This window comes from Ischnura elegans, chromosome 5, assembly GCF_921293095.1.
Source record: "Ischnura elegans chromosome 5, ioIscEleg1.1, whole genome shotgun sequence".
NCBI classification, from domain to species: domain Eukaryota; kingdom Metazoa; phylum Arthropoda; class Insecta; order Odonata; family Coenagrionidae; genus Ischnura; species Ischnura elegans.
Genome location: NC_060250.1, coordinates 122378644 through 122392142, shown reverse-complemented (window position 1 = coordinate 122392142; position 13499 = coordinate 122378644).

The window sequence follows — 13499 nt, the reverse complement described above, 5'->3', positions numbered from 1 at the left end:
TATGCGTTTTCATTCCATAATTGCTTAATGTACTCTTTCCTCATGCCTCCATATCTCTTTTAACATTTTCCTATTTCTGTCATTTTGAAACTAGAGAGTTTTTCTTTCATATTTCGACGACGTATTTGAATGTTTACAATGACGATATAAGATCTCGCCATGAAAGACAGGGTGCGATTTCTTAGCGATCTCAGATGATGTAAGCAATATCCTACGCTTGACGTCGCACTACGGTGGAAGGGATCACGAGGAGGAACTTGACTGCGGGTCAGGGTGATTTAAAGTCGAATTCTCCCCCTAATATCACGAATGGTAAATTTTGCTCGTGTCATGAAATTTCATGGCTGAACTAGCTAAGTCTGAAAGTCGTTATTTTTCTACCTTATCGCTTCATGCCATTTCATAGGGATTGCTAGATGGCCAGTGGCCATCTTCCTGCCCTCGGGGCATTCCCTATGTTTCATACTAGACTCAAAATTAATTACTAACATTTAAAGCATTTGATTGAGTGTTCCACATAATTTTGACTTATTTATAGATTTATCCTATGTTCTAAGTAATTTCAGCATATATTTTGCTGCAGGTTCTTGAAAGGAACACTCTCAACTGCTTTAATGCATGCTGTGAAAATTAAGCCCTGCCATACAGCCCAACAGGAGGGTTCACTTGGCGTAGACAGGTTTTGGATGTTTCTTTTAGAGATAAGTTTATCATTAAACTGCATTTGCCTTCTATTCTGCTATTGTTGTTATTATCTCAATGCGGTGCCTGGCAGCGATGATTTGTGAACCCTTGCGATTATGAGGCACCAAACATTTAGTTACGTATATACTTTGAGTGAATCATGCGTGAATAGTACTCGGCATTATATCGGGAAATCTAGCGCAAGGACATAGAGAAGTTGTTGAAATAATTAAAGATCACTTTTTTAATACTAGGAAAGAAAATAATTTTCTCAATTTTTTGCTAGCCACTCATCGTCCCAGTCATTCGACCCAAGTTTGGCTTGGATGGGCGAGGGTAGACCTCAGCCCTTACATCTACAGATCTACATCTTACAATGAAAGAATTGTATACACCTGTTTCAAAATTTTATATATTCTCATGCATTGCCATGACAATGTATAAGAATGTATAAAATTTTGAAACAGGTTTATACAATTTTTTCATAGGGGTTACGACGCAAATGATGATTGAGTTTCACACACTCGGGGTGGAGGGTTGGTTTCTCGCGCTCTTATCTAATCTCTGGAAAACAGATGAAATATTATCGTGTCAATATCCTCTAAATATGCTCTTAAATTTTACTTTTGTCGATTGTGAGTGTGTTTGAAAGATACAGATAGCTGCATTTTTTTACGATTCGTCCCCCACTTCTACGAGATATATGAGGCGAAATATCGACGGCCTAAACACCTTCTCAGATGAGTTGATGACGTCACGAGATATGCCCTCATCTACTCTTCGGTCTGGTGAATTCTCTTCAATTCCTTTGGCCTTATCGCACTTGGAGTATTTTGTGTTCGGGTTCGTGTACGCACTAACTGGGATTTCATACCCGTTAGACTTTGTTTAGGAGCATAACTAACTTGGCCATGACATTTGCCAAGTATATATCGATTAATACGATGATTTAATAAGCGTTTTGTATCTACAGCAATTATTAGGATGGGAACCATTTTCCGAAAATTCTTGAACTCTTAGGATAAATCTTTTGAATAAATTTTCGAGCAAAATATTTTAAGACAAAGTCAGGGATGTTTTGAGAGACCTTCAATAATTCCGTAGAACATATGAACAAATAATGAGGGAAATATATTCGAGAACAATGGTGAAGTTTCCCCAGTCCTTCCTACTGTTAATTTTTTAAAGACGATGGAGGAATGCGGACGTTGAAATCACCACCGCGTGATCTGAACAGCTCCCTCCAATTTTAATATCCGCCGGCCGTCTGCGTCGCAAATCCATTATCTTTTTATTTTTCGGTTACAAACAATATATTTACGAGTCGCTCTAGACCTCTTGCATTCCCTCCTATAATAAATTTATCTTACCTCTGCCAAACAGATGAAATATATGAATAAAAACTTTTGGGCTATGTCGCCGCGTCAATTCTTGGGTGGTCCCAACGTTTCCCGACCGATGCTGGTCGCTTTTTCAAGGGATTCTTATATGCTGCTGGTCGCTTTTACAAGGGGTCCCTTGGAAAAGCGACCAGCATCGGTCGGGAAACGTTGGGGCCACCCAAGAATTGACGCGGCGACATAGCCCAAAAGTTTTTATTCATAATGACGAGCACCCGCGAAAATTTAAACGGAGAGATAAAATGTAATCATACCATTGGCCTCTACATATGTTCTCAAATTTTAAGTTACAGTCGATTATGAAATAGAGTCATTGAAAAGTAAAGAGACCCGTTTATTGTCGTTTCTTAATGCGCGATTTTTCATTTTCTGGATTTGAAGCCTAGCACATGCGTATAAACATCCTTCCCTTGCTACGCACTCTTGGCGTCCACCGAGGGACGAAGAAAATCAAATTTCTATTAAAATTCCAATTAAATCTCCTAAAACAGGACTCCTATCAAAGAACGATGTCTGGAAAGAGAAACTTTTCATGAAAAACTGGGTTTTCACCCCTGAAATTGCATTCGAGAAACAAAATTTTACACAGGCCGCGATGGCGACACTGGTGTAAGTATAGAAAAACTGATACGAAGTTTATTGTACCATTTGAATCCTGATAAGAATGAAATTGAAGCAGGTTGCCATCACACTATTTGTGTATTGCCACATGGATGCAGCGATTGAGGTCAAATCACGTTATTTAGTTATAAAGTTAGTAATTTATCATTACTAACCGGTCAAAGTAGCAAATAATTAAATCACAAGAAGAATTAAAAAGCGTATTTTCGCAGTCCATGTACGTGTTTTTATTCCCTAGTAGGCTCCCGTTGTATGCAGCCATAGACGCACGGTGGGACTCAAACCACCTCCATGAATACGCGCACCATATTACTATTACCAATGTATAATTTGAATGATACTGGATGTGCAATGCAGTGATGAACGTTTTGTTTGATACACGCTGTTGATCATTCACCTCCTACAAAACACAGTGGAGGAGTTAAACTCGTTAAAATAAACTAATTTTTAATTTACAAACAGATTTTTAATTAATTCGATCGTTTTTAACAACGATCGAATCGTGTCATTTTCAAGGGGGAGAGCCAACTTTGTTATGGAAATAATTTGCACAAGGCTTTTAAACATATTTCTATGAGGAGTGGGTGAAGCCGTGAGGGAGGGGGCATTTAGGAACAGGAGAGAGATGGGTAGTGTGTGGTAAGAGGTGGGGAGGAAGGGGGTTGGGTTCCATCAAGGACGGCAGTGGGCGCACAATTAGGTTTAACATACAAGTCAGATTTAAAAACCGTAACAAAACATCTGGGAAGATTTAAACTTTTATTGTCAGTTAGCTCTCCCCATTGAAAATGGTACATTATTGTTGCAATCGATCAGGTCATTTAAAAAGCTGTTTGGAAATTAACAAGTAATTTCTCTTAAAATGGTCAACGTACGAAAATTTCACGAAGTATCGCCTTCATCCAATAATTTAGCATGATATATGGCTCGAAGGATATTGCGAAGATGTTGTCACTTTAAAATGTCGCCATAATTGGCTCATTTGAAACTAAGTAATCGAACAAATATTAGCTTGAGTTTTCCATACGAAAACTGTTCAATTTTATTTATTTTTTCATCATGAAATTATTAAAATTATGGAAGCAATGATGTATTTTCAAGAAATAATGCCAAAGGCTTTGAATCGTGACAAAACTTCCGTAAAGGGTATTTGATTAATGCCCCCGGAGCACGTGTTTTTATTTTGAATATCGCTTCGCAATGAGTCACCTCGTCAACTTTTCTCCCTTCCTCAAGACGAGACTGGGCGCATACCTCACCTCGTGAGTCACGGACATAATGAAGACCTTTGAATGGGATCCCTGCGGAGACCACCCTTTCAGATCTTTAAAGGGGCCCTTAAAGTGGAGCCCCTAGGGTGACGCGGAACAATGGCGTCAATGAAAGCAAACAGCGAATACCGCAATATTCTTCGAATCTAAAACAGCATGAAGGAATGGCACCACGGTGTTTTATTTTTATTACTATTTTTTCAAATAAGTTTCATTGCGAAATATTACGAGACACTATCAAGAATATTTTAAGTACCACGGTAGAATAGAAGATGAACTTAAAATTCACCACGAAATGAAAAATGGTGTTTCAACAGACGGTTTACGTTTGGATGCTGATCCTTTTTATGGCTGAAGTTTAAATCTGGTTTAAACCCCTTCGGAAGCCACCAAACTAAAATCGTCCAAGTGTTAAGTGGCCCAGCGAAAGCAACCCAATCCTATATGTGTGCCAAATCACATATCTGTGGGTTAGTTCGCGATGAGCTCCACCCTAACGTATCCAAATGAAGATGGGTGAAAACTCGACTCCGATGAATGATGTCTGCAGCATTCCATGGTGTGGAGTTCAGTGGCCAGCGCGGGAGGGGTGGCTTCCAGAGAAGGGAATGACCCTGAAGGCGCAAGCCATTGTTTGCTGAAGAGAGGGGCACACTGACGTCGAGACGAAATAGCATTCGAGAATTGGGAAGCGGTGGACTATATGCTTCTCATCGGTATTAACACGTGCGATGAAAATATACTGATCCATACGAAACTAATTTCCGACAAGTATAGATGTATGTAACCATGGGGATATTGCGTACGTAGTACTATATGTTATTTTTTATGTACATCTTCATCTACATAGTAAATTGTGAGCCACCTCTAGGATGTTTGGTAGGGTGATAGCAAGCACCATTAGTTTGCCCTATGCAGTAGGTTCCCTCGTGATTCTCAAAATTATGTACATAATAGCAAAAATAAGAGATAAATATTCGTTTGAGTTGTGTAAGTTCCCACGAGTCATGCATATTTCTATGAAACAGAAGACTATAAGTCTACATCTATCTACATCTACATAATATCCTGCAAGCCACCTCTAGGGTGTTTGGCAGGGGGTGACCAATCACCAGCATGCAGCATGCATTTGGACTCCCACATGCACACCACACCGTCCAAAAAACGTCCCGTATACTAACAAACTATACTACTGTGCTACTATGTGGGAGTCCAAATGCATGCTGCATGCTGGTGATTGATCACCCCCTGCCAAATACCCTAGAGGTGGCTCGCAGGGTATTATGTAGATGTAGATGTTCAATGCTTCACTCCGTAATTAAAAAACGGTAAAAATAGAAGGTGATGTGAGTTCCCGCCAGTCTTGCACTCATCGCTATCTGCAACAAAAGAATATGGCACTAATGTACTTATATATTGAAAGCTAACATTGATTAACGATTAGTAAAAGTACGTCTGTCCAAGCATGGTTAGAATCAAAGAAAAGGTTTACCGTATCTTTTCCATGTGTAAGAGGCTGTTTCGTACGTATAACATTACATCCTTATGTCGATTCCCTAATAAAGCGATTCTAGATCAAACATGATAGCTATGCTTCACTTACAGCCGTATAATGGTGTAAGAGGCCACGAGAATAAGATGAAGAATAGACCGCAGAATATGGAGATTGAAGATGTTGTTCTTTCCCAGAACTATCAGGGATAGTAACAGATGTGCCATAAATGTAATTTAACGCTGCACTTGCTACGTCGACCGAATGCATGTATTTTCCCCCCCTTTTCTGGTTTTGGTTTTTTGGTACTTGGTTTCCTTATTACATCTAACTAGTTTAATACAGCTACATGGATATTTATCCACTAAATAATTTTGTATTTTTGCATGATTGGTGGAAAATTTCTAGGAGCAATGCATGATCGGTGAGAGTTCACACAGCCTGCTCGTATATGCATGTTTCATGGGTTTATTTGCAGTGTATTGCATGCTGCATGCTGGCATACACTAACCACCTACCAAACACCTTTGAGGTGGATCAAGGGTTATGTAGATGTATATAGAGGCATAGAGGCTTGAAAATGTAGGTCTAGGAGTGGAATAGAAATTACATGAAATCCTTGAAAAGAATACAGAACATCTTAATTTCCCACATTGTAAGGCATGATAATCTGATTTAGACTAAATTAGAGGGACAATTTCAACGGAGGAACGGAAACGCAAGACCTCGGATATAATGAAATGATGTGAAAGAGAAGAAATCCTTGGGTATAGCTCATCAGAGAATGGAGTGGAGAGTTACGCCTAGCCAATTTTCGAATTGTTGACGACGATGCATGTTGTATCGCACTGCCGCTCGTCAGTTCGACGCGCTTATCGCGCTGTTTTCCGACAACATGGCGGTGACTCGCCCGTCCAAATGTTGCACAAACACGATTAAGAGATGACGCGTCCGTGTTTGCAGCTCAGAAGGGTGAGCATTCCGTCGCTCCGCCATTTCAACCCTCTCCCTGTCCCTTATCAGCCGTGGAGGGGTTTCCATGGCGAGTAAACATACGACAACATTCGACGTTGGGGCGCAAGCTGCTACTATAAGTATGTGTTTTTAACGGTGTCTGGTGACGATGGCTTTCGCCTCTCGCGCTGAGCGGGGTCCAAAGGCGGAAGATTGTCTTTCCTTTAATCCTCAACCCGTTTCTATCTAGTGTGCACGCATTCAAGCGACAAAAACAGTGGTCAAAATGATTGAGTGTCTGCATGGGTTGGGCGATTTTGTCAGCGATTTCGTAAGTCTTAAGAGAGTCAAACCCGGCGTAAAACTTAGTGTGTCTCGGCATAGCTAGCATTCAGCAGACGGATCAGCTCCAGAACTTCTCGGGCAAAGGTTTTTGAGCGCTCCCAATATGGTGAATATTGGTTGTTACTGCATGAGGACGTTTGGGCCACGCACCATATGTTATCGCTCCAAGCGAGGGTTTCTTCCTCATCTACATCTACATAATACCCTGCGAGCCACCTCCAGGGTGCTTGGCCGGGGGTGATCAATAACCAGCATGCAATTGGACTCCCACATGCACACCACACGGTCCAAAAATCGCCACGTATACTAACAAATTATACTACCATATGCTGTTAGAAATAAAAATAAAATTAAGAAACATGCATTAAGTTTTACATAGGTTAGTAGGGTACACTACAAGTCATGCAATCGATTTATGAGTTCTATCGCTGCCGTTATAATCTCTTATTGATCGTGGAAAAAGCCTCTTAGAAACATGGTCGTTCTCTCTCACTAATCGTCCATTCAAGAATATCACAAAGATGGAGGAGGGTCTCCTTCAGTCCAGTGGCGTCTTGCCCATAAGGATTCTCGGACGCCGTCCCTCCCAAAGATTTGAAAAAGAAAAAAAAATTAATATCCATTACCTAATTAATCGAAGTTTTTTTCAATCGCATGCATCGAGAGTGTACGAAAAACACGAAAAAAAATAGCGCGAAAAGTTCGTATTTGTAGCCGTGGGGCGCTGGCCAGAACGTCCCAATCCATCCCAATGCAGTTATATGGAGAGCGGTAGTGGTGGGGGCTGCTGGTGCTATGACGCGTCTAAGCCTATGCCTTATGGGAGTCTTGGGACGCCGTCCGGACATGCACAGAGCGACGAGTGTGTTAGCATCGCTGCGCCGGCCGGCGCGGTGGGCGTATAATCTGGCGCCTGCTTGGTGTTGCCATAGAATAGGGACCTACGGAATCAGAATAGTCACTGTTCTGGGTGTAGTCATACGATTTTAATTTTTAATTACTGGTAGGTATTGCTAAAGAAAATAAATTATCCCATTATGCTTGCGTTTTCGGGTGTTCGAATCCCGGAACACAAAATCCAACCAGTTAAAGGCCGTATTGACGGAGGAAAACTATTCTCGAGTATTTGCCACAGTTCTGTTATGATTACGAATTTCAACAACCTTTGGGAAACTAATATTATAATATTTAGGGCTTGACAGTGTAGTCCTAACTTCCCGATGATTAGAAATGCGGTACCTATTCTTCAGATAAATTTATCAAAAGACCTGCAGTATTGGAAAAAATCAGGTAACATTCCCCACTGATTTATAATTTAGGAAATAGGTGCGTGCGTGATAGGGTGAAGGATTGAACATTATTTACCCCGTAAAACGTGACTTTAAATAGAGGCATTCAATGAATGTCAAGAAGCGTTGCATGGAATGCACCTTTTGTGTACAGGTTCATCATTTTTCTAGCCATCCTTTTCCTATTAAGTAGTTCATTTTCACCTAATTCCTCAGCGGCAGAGCGGTAGCTGTCTGACGGAAAATGTCCACTTGGGTCTGATTTAAGTGGCTTCGAAGAGTTTATATGAGTGCGGTGATCCTTACAGCTCCCATCTGCGACTTAGAGTCGTCTTCTTTTACGATTTAGAATTTATTTTCTATTTTATCATGGCAATGATTTCGAAGACACGGTTATTCCAAGTGCGACCCGTTGGCGTTTCGTGTGTTTACCACATATGAATCTTAGACTCAAGGAGATGGTCCGTGGCGTCTTTTGTTTGCTTGAATGCCTTTGCTGACCTTAAATTCGTCCCTCAGCTGAATCAGCATTAGTGGACCACGGCTTCTATCTCCCTTCAGTCGTTCTTATTAACGGCAAGACTCTCGGAAAGAACGGAGTGAAATGAGTTCAGACATCATTTTCGAGGAGTTAATTGTGCGTACTTGCCGATTAAGAAGTTTCAAGAAGACAATTTTGTACATTACAAGTAGACAATTTTGAATTCATCAACAATGCTCCTTTTTTACTTGTATGATTTTTCCGCCAAATAAGAAGACTTACTCGACACAATTCCGGGAAGACGCTATCACAGGATCTAGCATTTTTTATCCTTTAATCTATGTGGTCTTGCAAACTCAGTAATTTTACTATTTATTCTTCCACTGTTTTATTTTATCTTCCATTTATTTCTTCTCTACGGCGGTGCAAACTTACCTTCAAAGCTGAAAATTGTCAAATTCTCATAGCCTCGGTTACTGATTGTTCCTTATAATATCGAAATTAGGTTTTTATGTTAATAAAATATTTAGCTTTCCAAAAGTATCAAATATATGACCGTTGCGTTATTTATTAATGTTTGTTTAGCTGCCTAACACCCGACCGTCTTTTTCCCGCCCCTCGAGCTATCGCGTTGGGTGAAAAGCGCGTGCTACCGCGGGTTAATAACTTAAAAATAAATTTACTGCATGAAATGACTGCATAGGAATTGACCACGGTCTGAAAACCTGAGTGCAAGAACCAGACGATGACCAATTTTTGCAAAAATGAGAATTCCAAAAACACATGAAGCTCTTCCCCCTTGACTAGATGACATATTTTTTGCAACTGTAAGCTCCAAATAAGTTCAGCAGAAATTGTCGAAACCTACCTTCTACCGATTCTACCCTGCGAGTGACCATTATTATTTTCTAATTTTCTCAAAAATTCACCTTTAATTATTATCCGGCCCTTGAACTGTCTTTAATTACCTATATATTTAATGCTCTAAATTCAAATATAATTATAATAGAACTTATAGCACAGCGGAATTTCCCCAGGTCGCACCTCCAGTTTATGCTTACAAATTGTTTTTTCCAGTTTTCTCTGTATTCAAAAAGTGAATGGGATAAATTTCAGATAGTGGGTAGGCCCTATATTGAGCAGTGTCCCAAGCCTACAATGATGTCGGTGCGTCACTGGGGGAAATCCAATATCTATGCGGAAGGAGCTCTACTAGTTCCAATATGAAATAATCAGGTTGGGGAAGGACGTATGGACTACTGCACTTCAATGTCGTAGTAGGTATTACAATTTTTTGTTTTGCGAGGTAATGGCAATTTCCACCTCGCTATATTTAAAAATATAATATGTGAGTAATCAAACCACTTTTTTACGGTTAATTTCCTCCGCTAGCAATAATAATTGATATAACTTTATTCAAAGTTAAATTGAACCAGCTTCTGATATCTCACATGAGAATAAATTTTAAAAATCAATAAAAACTAGGAATTTCAATTTGAAATCGAAATAATTTTTGATTCAAAGGATTAATTATTGTTTTATACCATGTATCTTTTAAACTTTATTAATCTTATGGTTACCCTAAAATCTCAATCACGTCGGAGGCAACAATTGATTTCAAGTACCCTTCATTCGTTACCATGGATGAGATGTTCAAGGCTCTGGCGCTGAGCAACAATGGGAGTTCCATGGAGACCACTTCTCGGGTTCTTCATTTGGCCTTAATAGCTGCTTAGTTGTGGACTTGTTTTCTTTAAGCCATTTCTAAGAGTGAAAATGGGCTGCGTTCTTTGCTGCTGCCGACGCCAGGAGGAGGAGGAGACGGAGGAGGAGGTGACGGTCCTGGCGGTCCTGGCTGAAGCAGTGATGGAGGGAGTTGTGGAGGGAGATGATCCCTCCGAGATTTCGCTGGATGCGTCCAGCGGAATCTCGGAGGAAGGCTACCTGGGGGACATAGAAGACGAAGGAGAGGAGGAGCTTCTACCTGTCCCTCACGATGGCAGCGGTGAGGGCTCGGGGTCCTATCACCACTTTCAGCCGCTGGTTGAGAGGGGCCATGGGTCTTTCGAGCGCAGCCTGATGGCTGGAGGTGACTTCTCAATGGATGACATCTTCCACGAGTGGTTCCTGCATGACCTTCTTTAATACTAGTATTAAAGGAGGCCATGGGTACCTCAGTCAGAAAGCTGTGGAGTGAGTGAGAATGAACGGGGCCAGAGGAGGGTCACGGCCCTACTCTGACCTCGGGGGTGCGTGGTATAGGCCTGACCGGAACCGAAGGGGACCGGAAGGGGAATCCCCACGTTAAACAGGATAACGAGCCGAAAGCGCGGCCTCCTGGGCTCGGCATGGAATGCGCTGAAGAAACGGTGGAACACAACAATTGTTCAACCCAAATAAAATTGAAATCAATCCAATTAAATTAATTACTCAAATAAAATATATTTTCGTGTGTCTTGCCTTTGTTAATCCTTCGTCCTTCAATACCGACGAGATTAATTGGATGTCCATGAGTTTTAAATATTTTTTATATTTCTCTGAGGCTTTGGAGGAGGATCTACCCCCCCCCCCCCCCCATAGTTACGCCACTGTCATGAGACATCAATGCCTGATGGAGTCGAGGTACAACTGGATGGCAGGAATGGAAAAGGAAGACCACGAATAGACTTTGTGGAACAGATTAAGAAGGACGTGAAATGTAAGATATACGTAGGTGTCAAAATATTAGTTGACCAGAGAATTAAGTTGAGATCTGTGTCAAACCAATCTTAGGTTTGTTGGCCAGTGATGTGATTATGACTTGGAAATACCGAGGCTGCTACGAAAGTTGCTTCCATGCGACCATTAACCATTCTTTTGCAATTCATTTTTCTGTCGATGGTAAAGAGATCAATATTTATTTTTATCCCTATTTCAAAGCTGTTATGAACATTTTCTTCGCATTTGACACAGATCTCAACTTAATTCTCTCGTCAACTAATATTTTGAAAACTACGTATATCTTCTATGGACTTCTGGTGGACTGGTGGACTGAGATGGACTTCTGCTACAAGCAATATAACTAAAGGCAGGTAAGTAGAGTATTTCAGATTTTTTCAAAAATGTGTGAGAAATGTTTAATTATTGATTTGAAATCATACTGTATTCAAGAAACACCGACAACACAGCAATCTAAGGTTACATCTGCAATAACAAAGCGCGCGCATTCTAGAAGTGTTTCTTGCCTAGTGGAGGTCATTGACACTCCCCTCCCTCCTCAGGTGTTACAAGTGTCATTGCAAATATTGTATAGATATGACAAATAACGCATTATGATTGCAAAAACGAAAAAGAAGTCTATTGCGGTCACATCCGCGCGAAAAATGTAGGCGCTAAAACGCAAAGTTACGTATTTTCGTTTGTATTGGTAAAATATCACAGCAAATATATTTTTATTCTTCAAGATCATTGATCATTACAATCGAGAGTCCGGAGTAAGCTGATCCGTATGACCGAGTCTACTGCAATTAGTATTTATTAATCAAGCTTTATAAGGAAAACTAGATATTTTTGTTGAAAAAAACGGAACATATGGTATCACAAAATTTAATACCTATATTGCCTTAAAAAACTCACTAGAATACACAAAATATTAAAAATTTTTGACCCCTCGGTGGAGTGCGCCCCCCCAGCATTTGACTCACGAGCCGCCACTGCTTCAGTCGGTCTCTAAATCAAACAGCAACAACGTGTTTAAAGCTCCAAAAATACCCTTCTACATCTACATCTACATAATACCGTGCGAGCCACCTTTAGGGTATTTGGCAGGGGGTGATCGATCACCAGCATGCAATAGGAGTCCCACATGCACACAAAACGGTACAAAAAAACGTTACGCATGCTAAAAAGTCATACTACCGCAATCATTCAACGGCAAAACTTGCCAACTATACTCATTAAGGTTTTGTGGGGGGTTTGGGCGCAAGTTGCTACTGCATTTTAACGGTGTCTGGTGACGATGGCTTTCGCCTCTCGCGCAGAGCGGGGTCCAAAGTCGGAAGATTGTGAAAATAGTGACAGTATATCTGAAAAATCGGGTAAAGTTAACGCTGGGAATTTTCAGAAAAGTTAAAAAAACCGCGCATAAAAGAAACCTGATTGGTCGAAGTTGCGGTAGAAATTAATAGCAAAGTTACTGATTTCCACTATTTAATTCTAAAATCAGGAGCTGACGTAATCATAGGAACCGAAGCATAAGAAGCGAAACAACAAGTTTTCTCAAACAATCCAACAGATTTTTATATGCTAAGAATAACAGCACTCCCACGATAACCCAATACGCTTATCAAACAAAACCTTCGCGGTTCATTCAAGTGAAAACCCACTTTAAATCCCATTTATTTAAGTACGTAGAACGACAAGACGACAAAAACAACACAAAGGTTGTATGCCAAGCACCTAAATAACAATTAAACGCATTGGGATTAAAAATAAAACATAATAACGATGTAAAGCGGTAGTAAAATCACGAGTCTGTCTAGTCAATTATTTCGCTAAGTTGCTTGAGCGATTTCATTGTCGTCGCTAGCGAAATTTGCACTTGGCGAATGTTTACGTTTGCTATATTCTCGTCAGTCCGAACGAGAATAACTTTTTCGTTGCCAGAGGGACGAAGCGACGCATTTCTGGCGAAATGGCTAGCGAATGAAAATGAGAATACGAATGCATAAAGCGCTCGCCAATCTTTTCGACAAATCGCGTCGGCTATAGCCATAAAGAACCAGGATGAGACCCTTGGGAAAAGCACGTTAAGGAAATTTGTGGGCAGGCAAATCGTAAATTAGGATTTATTGAAAGAATTCCTGGGAAATGCGATGAAAAAGTAAAAGATTGCGGTGATCCGGTAGGAAGCGGAAAGTCGCCGAGATGGCGAAAACTCACGATTTTATGCTAGGAGACCCCTTGAAAAATCCGAAGGCAAAC